Source organism: Lathyrus oleraceus, chromosome 7 (genome assembly GCF_024323335.1).
Source record: "Lathyrus oleraceus cultivar Zhongwan6 chromosome 7, CAAS_Psat_ZW6_1.0, whole genome shotgun sequence".
Classification (NCBI taxonomy): domain Eukaryota; kingdom Viridiplantae; phylum Streptophyta; class Magnoliopsida; order Fabales; family Fabaceae; genus Lathyrus; species Lathyrus oleraceus.
The window spans coordinates 394,479,755-394,490,413 of NC_066585.1; the positions used below are offsets into that span (position 1 = coordinate 394,479,755).

Below are 10,659 nucleotides of genomic sequence, written 5' to 3' on the forward strand. Positions count from 1 at the left end.
AATAAAGTGTAGTAGTTCCCCAGTGTAGGAAACTGCTACTATGGCTAACTGGAAAACAGAAAGGAAAAAGGGAAACTCTAAAAAGAATGGCGAATAAAATAAGGCAACGGAAACAAGGTTGCTGGAAAAAAAATGCTAAAAGCTAGAAAGCTGTAAAACTAAATTGCAGAGCGTAAGTGTAAAGTAGGCGTCCTCAATTTTTCCCATTTTGGTCCTTTATATAGTGCTCCTTTAGGTCTTGGTGGTTGAGATATTCAAGGAAGACTTGGTCTTGAATGAGGAATCCGTGGGAATAAGTTATTGGAGGAAATTTAGGCACGTTTGGGTGCCTGTGGCTGACTGTTTCAAAGCGCATATTGTGGCCGCGTGACGCTCGTCATGGGCCTGTGACGGTCGTCACAGTCTGGGTCGTGACGAGCATCATGAATCTGTGATGGTCGTCACATCAGCAAAATCTGCATAATCTGGTTTTCTGCTTTTTCTCATCTTTCTCACCTGTTTCTTCTTCTTTTTCTTCCTTTTCTTCATTATGATCTTTAATGCATGGAGATTTTAATACCTGCAAAAACAACACGAATACTTGCGCAATAATCGGGATATTAATTGAAATGGTGTGATCTTTGAGTGTAAATTAAGGCAATTATTTGATGTGTTTTCGCGTTATCAAACTCCCCTAAACTTGAATCTTTGCTTGTCCTCAAGCAAATACAATTTTGAAAACAAAGTTAAACGCGAATACATTACCCATTCGCAGTGGTTGTCAGGTGGATTGTTAGGATGTCCGATACTGAGTAAAACACCAAAGATACTGTGACGACACGAGCTTTCAGCTTTAGCATAGATCTCTGCTTTGCACAAGCCAAATCGAATCATGCTATTATAGCTCGATCTAGTGTCTCTGTTTCTATTCCACCCGGTTTCATTCTAGCAATCACATTAAGCCCTTTGCCTCCGCACGCACTTAGTGAAGTAGCCGGTTAGTGACTTTGATCCTTTTCTTAGCACGGGGGTCTGGTACACTAGTGCAGTACCCCTTTATTTATCCCCTTTTTGAAGGTTGTGGAGGATCGAACCGTAGTTCTCCCTACTGAGTCCAGTACCAGGTACCTCTGGACCAACCAACAGTATGAAGGAGTTTCTTAATTTGTAGGCATCAAACACTTATATTCATCGGCTCTCCACGTGGTTTGCGCTTGAGACGGTGTTGACTGCTAGTATAAACTACTAGGGGTTAATCTAGAATGGAGACTTAAGGTGTCAGTATAATGGTTATTCAAACTGATCTCATAGAAATAAGGGATCTAGGGTGTCGCAACGGTATCAATCTTGTTAGATCTTTCTCAGTTTTCGTAACAAAACCTCCGCAAGACAACCTATATACTTATAGGGTATGCGTTTAATCTTAGGGGAAAAATTTGTTATGCCAAAATATGTAAAAATGATTGAAAAGGACAAGCAAAAAATTTTGTATTGGCTGAAAATATTAGCAATAGAAACAAGTAGAGGAGTGATAAGGATTTCCTCCCACATTTAAACAATGCATTGTCCTCAATGTGACAGTATACCGAAATAAAAAGGAAAGAGACAAAAATCACTGCTCGTCATTACGCGGCTGGTTTCTTCGTGCTCTGGCTCTTGCTCTAGCGCGCTCACCTCTTCCTCGCTGGGTAGGATCCAATCCCACATGCTGAGTGTATTCCTGGATGGCATCTACGTGATAAGTTAGGGCACTCATCTGGTCTGAATGTTCCTCCATCCCCTGATCATGCCAGTTAGCATAATCGTGTTGATCCCGCTGTATTTGGTGGATCGCTTGCATCATTTCTGTTTGGCGGTCTTCCATTCTTTGGTTGTGTCGCAACATCTCAGTGTAGATGTTTTCCATGGAGGCGGGTCTTCGTTCGCTTCTCCGCTGTCCTCGGGAAGAAGTCTCTGTAGCGTGCTCTTGAGGTGGTTGAGGCATGCCTCTATCAAGCTCCTCTTCGACTTCATCTGCACCATTACCAGGATTTCCATCATTTGGCTCGGGGGCCTCCAGATCAAAAATCCAATTTGCCATTTCTCTTGGATCTGTGCGGTTCCTGTTGGGCATGATGATACTTCTAACTACCTTATTTCTGACAACAGGATGATACTTCCCATCATCTCTTGCTTTGATCAGGTGTGAAGCACGGTAGTAGTCGATGTCGAGGAATTCTGCTTCCAGGGCTGGTAAGTTGGCTAGCCTATCTCCCAGGTTCAAGCCCAATGTTATGGAGGTGATAATTCCCCCACAACAAAACGCCTGGATGCCTCTCATGCAAGCAACCTGGATGTTGGCTAGTAGGAAGGGAGTAACATTGAACGCAATTTGGGCAAGCACACAATGAAGAAGGAAAAGTTCCTTGGAGTTTACCTTGTGGTTGTTGACTCTTCCAAAAATTGTATGTCCCAGGACTCGATGAAAGTATCTTATGGCTGGGTTGTGGATATATGTTCCGTTAAGCATATCCCAGCTCGTTGCATTCATGTTGGTGAGGTTGTGCCAAACTGGGAATGCTATCTCTAACCATCCTTCTGGGATGCAGCAGTGGATTCCTTCACCATGTCGAAAACCAAGCATTCTCGCTATTTGGGTTTGATTAAGGGAATACTCGGTGCCGAACATTCTAAATATGGCGACACCGGTGAGATATTGGGTAGCGCCAGGGGGTGTGATATAGGAGTAGGAACTCAGAAATTCCAGGGTCAACGCTTCGTAGGTTGGCTGCGGTGTGGTACAGAGTTGTGTCAAGCTGGAGTTAGGTAGCATCCACTCCACGCCCTCCAAAAGTCCTAACTCCCTTAGGCATTCATGATCAACATGCCTCGTTGCTTGAACGGAGCGTTGGTAGACCTTGAGGTAGTTGCTTCTTTGGTGTTCGTCGGCTTCTCCGTTTCGGAATACGACGGTTGATAGGTTGGGAGTAGCTCTTTCTTGACGGGCCATTTGATGAGTTGTATGAAACATTTGGTATTGGTGGGTGGGATGGAATATTTGTGAGTTACACGCTTGAAGAAAATTGTAAAGAATTTAATAGATGAAGAACAGAATTGTAATGAGAGTGATAATTGGTGAGGAATAAGAGAGAAAGAGCGCCTGCATTTATAGGTGAGCTCTCTGGAATTCGTGACGGTCGTCACAGGGGTATGACGGTCGTCACGCGCAACGGATGCGTAATGGTCGTCTGTAACGGTCAGATGCTCGTAACGGTCATTTGCATGCCGTGTGACGATCGTGGCAGATCCGTGACGGTTGTCACGTCTGTGAGACGGACGTCACCTTATAGTGACGGTTGTCACACGCTGATTTTCAATTTTTCAACACAGGTTTCAACAACATATGATAACAGCAACTAAGCAATTTAATTTTAACAGCATAAATGCAAAAATAAATAAATAGATGAATAAGCATGAATAAATAAATAGCAATTGAATTAATAAAATTGAAATTAAATGTAAAATAGGAAAAAATTGTAGCGATAACATAGCAAACAAAAGCAATAAAGCAAAAGTAATAAAATAAGTAAATGTGCTCCCTCCCCATACAAAACAAAGCAGTGTCCTCATTGCTTAGTGCGAGTAGGAGAAATCAGTGGTCAGTAGTATTAGCCACGGTTTTGTCCCAATGCAGCGACATCTTCGTTCAGAATATGAAACTGCTCAATGGCTATATCCATCAGGCCTAGGACATCAAAGCGTATGAGCTTTATCTCTTCTTTGACAATGGTGATGTCAGCTTAGAAAGCATTCAGACGGGTGATGAGCATGGCATGATTATCAGCATATGATGGAGGAGCCGGTTCATTAATGTTATAATAGTTGGGAGGTGTTTCAGGGTCAGATTCTTCCTTATGGATAGGGTCATTGATACACTCATATTTAGGCGGGGCCGTAGGAGGTGAAGGTGGATCAATAGGGTGTTCCTCTAAGTCATAGAGCCAGTTATCGCGGTTGTGAACACTCGTTTTCTCATGGTTAGGCAAGGTGAATAGTCGAACCACTTCGTTACTGATTAGATAATCAAAGGTATTCGTCCCAATGTTTCCTATGATTCTGCGGTCAAAGCAAAATTCGATATCCATTGGTCGGATGTTTCCTAAAGGTACAAGCTCATAAAGTGGGCGTACAAGTCCGATGGCGTCTGCTATCATGGTTACTAGGCCACCTATGATTATTGGGGTACGATTATTCTTAGCAAGGTGGACAAATCTTTCAATCATGAATGTCACGATATTGACATGTCGACCTTGATCGACACATAGCAAGATGAAGAGTTCATCGCGGGACACTAAGGTGTTATTCTCTTCCTTACCAAATAAGGTGTGGGCTAGTATCTTATGAAAGTATCGGATAGCAGGGTTATGGATCTTTTGTGAGTGCATCTCATTCGGGTTATGGTTGGATTCTCCAGATATGCTACCCCAGAAGTCATCGAGGTCGATGTCATCGACTAGGTCCTCCTGGCGGGTAGTAAAAACGAAAGGGCCACTAGGGAATCCTAGGAGGTCAGCAAGGTCTCGACGGGTATAGGTGAAGTCCATGCTAAATAACCTAAAGGATATCAACCCTTTGTTAAGTCCGTAACCATGCTCAGGTATGTATATAAGGGAGCTCAGGGATTCTAAGGTTAGTTCACGGTACGTGACAAACCGTCTCTTAATGGTTGCGTTCTCCCACCCAAGTTGGTTAAACATATATAGGATGATATCTCGGATGCCTAATTTATCCATGGTCGGTCCATCATAATATATGGTCAATGCCATATCCTTCCGGGCTAGATAATCATACCGCCTTCGTTGAACTCTGCCTCTGAAAATTGTCTCTGTTTGTTGCATGATGAAAGTAATTAACTAATGAGTTTGTAATTTTCCTGTTCATCAGTATCCAATATGTCTAAGTTAGTTACTAGAAACAACAAGAGTGACTGCAAAGAATCAAGAAGAGGGGAGCAAACAAAATAAAGAAGAAAATCAAAGAAGGGAAAATAGAGTGTAAGAAAAATAACAAAAAAGAGAAAGGGTGGGTTGTCTCCCACTAAGCACTTTGTTTAATGTCGCAAGTTCAACAGTAGTGTCACGTTGTACTAGGTTTGGGGTTGAGCGGGCAGCTCTATGAGTCTGAGACTGTTCGAATAGTCTCTATTTTCTATATTATGATAATGCTTTAGTCGCTTCCTGTTTACTATAAAAGGGTCACTATTCCTACCTTTTATTTCTATCGCACCACTATTGAGAACTTTGGTGATCTCGAAAGGACCAGACCACCGAGATTTGAGTTTTCCTGGAAAAAGTATAAGTCTTGAATTGAATAGCAGCACTACGTCGCCGACTTTAAACTACTTCCTAGAAATGCGTTTGTCATGCCATCTTTTGGTTCGTTCTTTGTAGATCCTGGCATTCTCGTAATCGTCCAATCTCAGCTCTTCTAATTCGTGGAGGTCCAGAATCCGTTTCTCGCCTGCGGAAGTGTAGTTTATATTTAGAGTTTTAATAGCACAATATGCTTTGTGTTCCAATTCTACAGGGAGGAGGCATGATTTGCCATAAACTATTTTGAAGGGTGTGGTTCCTATCGAGGTTTTGTAGCTCGTCCTATAAGCCCATAAAGCTTCGTTTAGTTTGGATGACCAGTCTTTTCTGGATATTTCTACGGTCTTCTCAAGAATTTGTTTTATTTCTCGATTCGAGACTTCGACTTGCCCGCTAGTTTGTGGATGATACGGTGTTGCTACGCGGTGTCTGACTCCATACTTCATAAGAAGTTTCCCAAATATATTCGATATGAAGTGGGAGCCACCGTCACTGACTACTAATTTTGGCACACCGAATCTGGGAAAGATAATGTTTTTGAATAACTTGATCACTACTCGTGTGTCATTTGTTGGAGAGGCTACAACCTCGATCTATTTTGAGACATAGTCAACAGCAACGAGTATGTATTTATTACCAAAAGAAGCTGGGAATGGTCCCATGAAGTCAATCCCCCATACGTCAAAGATTTCTACTTCTAAGATTCCCGTTTGTGGCATTTCATCGCGTCTTGAGATGTTTCCAGTGCATTGGCACCGGTCGCATTTTATAACCGTGTTATGGACGTCTTTCCATAGAGTAGGCCAAAAGAGGCCTGATTGCAAGATCTTAGTGTAGGTCTTTGAGGTACTTGCATGCCCTCCATAGGGAGCGGATTGGCAATTAGAGATTATATCATCGATTTCATCCTCAGGAACACATCGACGGAAAATACCGTCGGTCCCTCTTTTGAAAAGAAGAGGTTCATCCCAGTAATACTGTTTTAGGTCGTGAAAGAACTTCTTCTTTTGTTGATAAGATAGGTCCGGTGGAAGTACTCCGACAGCTAGGTAGTTGACAAAGTCAGCATACCATGGAAGAGTTGTATTCGCGTGTACTTCTTCCACGGATTCTTCTATTTCTGTATGTTTTAATGCTAGTACAGACATATCACTTTCCATTTGGGCTATGAGTCGTTCGTAAGGGAAATCATCATTTATTGGGATTTGTTCAGGTTTATTCCCTTCGATACGAGATAAGTGGTCTGCTACTACGTTTTTAGTACCTTTCTTATCTTTTATTTCTAAATCAAATTCTTGTAAGAGCAGGATCCATCTTAAAAGTCTTGGTTTGGCATCCTTCTTACTTAACAGATATCTAATAGCGGCGTGGTCGATATAGATGATAATTTTTGCCCCTACTAGGTAAGAACGGAATTTGTCCAATGCGAACACGACATCTAGAAGTTCTTTTTCAGTGGTGGCGTAGTTCACTTGGGTAGGATCTAGCGTTCTACTCGCATAGTAAATAGCATGAAGCTTCTTATCCTTCCTTTTTCCCAGTACTGCGCCTACTGCGTAATCACTCGCATCACACATGATTTCGAATGGTAATCTCTAGTCAGGTGGTTGCATTATGGGTGCGGTGATTAAAGATGTTTTCAGTTGGTTGGACGCTGTTAAGCATTTTTCATCAAATATGAAGTCAGCGTCTTTCATTAATAATCCTGTAAGTGGCTTGGTTATTTTTGAGAAATCTTTAATAAAACATTGGTAGAAATTGGCGTGTCCTAGAAAGCTTCTTATTTCTCGTACGGTTTTCGGAGGTTGAAGGTTCTCTATAATTTCGATTTTAGCTTTGTCTACTTCAATTCCTCTGTCAGATACCACGTGACCTAATATAACTCCTTGTTGACCCATGAAATGGCATTTCTCCTAGTTTAAAACGAGGTTTACTTTCACGCATCTTTCGAGTACCATTTCGAGGTTAGATAGACATCCTTCAAAACTCTGCCCGCAAACAGAAAAATCATCCATAAAGAATTCCATGATGTCGTCTATAAAATCGGCGAAGATTGCCATCATGCATCTTTGAAAGGTTGCGGGAGCGTTACATAAGCCAAATGGCATTCGTCGATAGGCGAATGTACCATAAGGCCATGTAAAGGTAGTTTTTTCTTGGTCGTCAAGATGGATTGGGATTTGAAAGAATCCTGAATAACCGTCTAGATAGCAGAAGTGAGAATGCTTAGCCAATCGTTCAAGCATTTGGTCAATGAAGGGTAGAGGGAAATGATCTTTACAAGTGGATTTATTTAGTTTTCTATAGTCAATGCACATTCTCCTTCCAGTCACAACTCTTTGTGCTATGGATTCGCCCTTCTCGTTCTTAAAAATTGTAGCACCTCCTTTCTTGGGTACTACATGAACGGGGATAACCCATTGGCTATCGGAGATCGGGTATATGATTCCAGCATCTAGAAGTTTCTTTACTTCATCCTTGACTACGATACTTAGGATTGGGTTGATCCTTCTCTGATGTTCTCTAGAGGTTTTACAGTCTTCCTCCAGCATAATACGATGCATATAGATAGAAGGACTTATTCCTTTTAGATCAGCGATGTTATATCCTAACGCTGTTGGATATTTTCTTAAGACATCTAGTAATTTCTCAGTTTCCATCTGTCCTAAGTCAGCGTTGACTATTACTGGTCTTTTCAGTTCAATGTCTAGGAATTCGTATCTTAGGTTCTTTGGTAGTGTTTTTAGTTCCAAGTCAGGTTTCTTTGGGCATGGCATGTGGTCGTGGGTAAGTGCTAAGCATTCGCTTAGACTTTCGTTTTGGTATGGTTCATGCCAATTATTGTCTTCAAAGATTGGGGGGATTTGGATTTTCATTATTTCAAAGTACGTGGTTTCTTCCATTTCCATCTCTCTCACGCATTCGTCTATGACATCAAGCAGATAGCAGGTGTCGTCTATAGGTGGCGCTTGTAAGAATTGGGTCAAGATGAATTCAACCTTTTCCTCTCCAACTTCGAATGCCAGCTTACCTCTCTTTACGTCTATTATGGCTCCGGCGGTAGCCAAGAATGGCCTTCCTAGTATGATAGGTGTATTGGCATCTTCTTTGATGTCCATGGTTATGAAATCGGTAAGAATGTAAAATTGTCCTACACGTACTGGGACATTCTCTAGTATACCAACAGGATATTTGATTGAGCGGTCAGCTAATTGAACAAACATATTGGTCGGTCTTAATTATCCCATACTGAGCCTTCTACAAATGGTTAAGGGCTTTACGCTAATGTTGGCTCCTAGATCACATAGAGCTTTGTGTATGATGAATTTTCCAATGACACAGGGTATGGAGAAACTACTTGGGTCTTTTAGTTTGGGAGGCATGTTATTTTGGATTATGGCGCTACACTCGGCAGTAAGTGTAACTGTTTCGTCATCCTCAATCTTTTTCTTATTGGATAGGATTTCCTTAAGAAATTTGGCATAGGAGGGCATTTGTGTGATGGCTTCTGTAAAGGGTATCGTAATGTTTAGTTGCTTCAGAAGTTCAACCAATTTCCTAAATTGATTCGCAGTTTTAGAACTTTTGAGTCTTTGAGGATACGGAATGGGTGGTTTATAAGGAGGTGGAGGCACATAAGGTTTCTCTTTCTCTTCCGCCTCCTGGGTATTATCTTCTGTTTCCTTTGGTTCATTTACCTGCTCAGTTGAGGTTTTATCTGGTTTTTGGTACATGGCAGGGTTTTGGAGTCTTGGATCTACGGGTCCGTCTACTTCTTTTCCACTCCTCAGTATAACGGCATTTGCATGTCCCTTTGGATTAGGTTGCGGCTGTCCAGGAAATGTTCTAGCTAGAGAGGCTTTAGATGCTTAATGTTGAGCCACTTGTGAAATCTGTGTTTCAAGCATTTTATTGTGGGTGGCTAAGGCGTCTACTTTGTTCGCTAGTTGTTTAAGTTGCTCGCTAGTATGTATGTTTTGGTTCAAGAAGTCTTTGTTTGTCTGATCTTGGGTAGCTATGAAGCTTTCCATCATCAATTCGAGATTTGACTTCCTAGGCATGTTAGGAGCATTATTAGCTGGTTTTTGATATCCAGGCGGAACAGCTGGTGCTTGGCCAGGTGCATACAAGGCATTGTTATTCTTATATGAGAAATTAGGATGGTTTTTCCAACCTGGGTTGTAGGTATTTGAATAGGGATTTCCTTGTGTGTAATTCACTTGATCGGTTGGGACTCCTGCTAATATTTGACATTCCTGTGCAGTGTGTCCAGGGTTTCCACATAAGTCATAGTTTGGAGTTACAGCAGCCACAGTGGCTGCGAGTGGTATGGTCAAGTTGTCTAATTTTGGAACAAGGGCATCTACCTTTGCATGAACATGGTCAAGGCTACTGATTTCGTACATTCCACCCTTAGTCTGGGAATTTTCCACTGGAGTTTGTTCACCTCCCCATTGGCAATGGTTCTGGGCCATGTTTTCATTGAGTTGATAGGCTTCGGTGTATGGCTTATCCATGAGTGCACCGCCCGCAGCAGCGTCTCTTGTAAGTCTTGTGTTATATAGATGCCCATTGTAAAATGTGTGAATGATCACCCAGTCTTCGAGACCGTGATGTGGACATATCCTCATCATGTCCTTGTATCTCTCTCACACTTCGTAGAGAGATTCCACATCTTTTTGTCGAAGTCCATTGATTTGAGCTCTCAGCATAGTAGTTTTGCTCGGCGGAAAGTATCGGGATAAGAAAACATTCTTCAATTCTTCCCATGTTGTAACGGAGTTGGAGGGCAAGGATTGCAACCAAGCCCAAGCTCTTTCTCTTAGTGAGAAAGGAAAGAGGCGCAGTCTTATCGCATCTTGAGATACACCATTCGCCTTTACAGTATCTGCGTACTGCACAAACTTAGTCAGGTGTTCATTAGGATTCTCCGTAGGATTTCCAGCAAATTGATGTAGTTGGACGGCTGATAATAGTGAGGGTTTCATCTCAAAATCGTTTCGATTTATAGCGGGGGCAGCAATGCTGTTGTGAGGTTCTTGTTGGGACGGGGTAGCGTAGAATTTAAGAGGACGATTTTGTGGTCCTTCTTCAGCCATGTTTGGTTTTTCTTCTGATTTAGGAGAAAAGGAGATATCGGGAATACAGTACTTTTCTTGATATTCGTGTATTCAGCGTCTCACGTATAAGAAACGCTCTAATTCAGGGATTAGTGGTGCTAAGTTATCGCCTTGTGAGCGAGTACTTGGCATACATTCAGGGAAAGAAGGGAGAGAAAATTAGTTTTTGTTTTTACCTTAGTTTATACCGTGCAACGAAAGAATCGCAC

The 10,659-nt window shown here is 41.9% G+C and overlaps 1 non-coding gene across 1 annotated transcript; it reads left to right on the plus strand.

The window, feature by feature from the left end:
• The first annotated feature begins 9,935 nt into the window (after nucleotides 1-9,935).
• On the plus strand, nucleotides 9,936-10,042 carry LOC127108957 (small nucleolar RNA R71). The gene has a single exon (XR_007796452.1). It is a non-coding gene; the product is annotated as a small nucleolar RNA R71 (small nucleolar RNA).
• The last annotated feature ends 617 nt before the right edge of the window (nucleotides 10,043-10,659 follow it).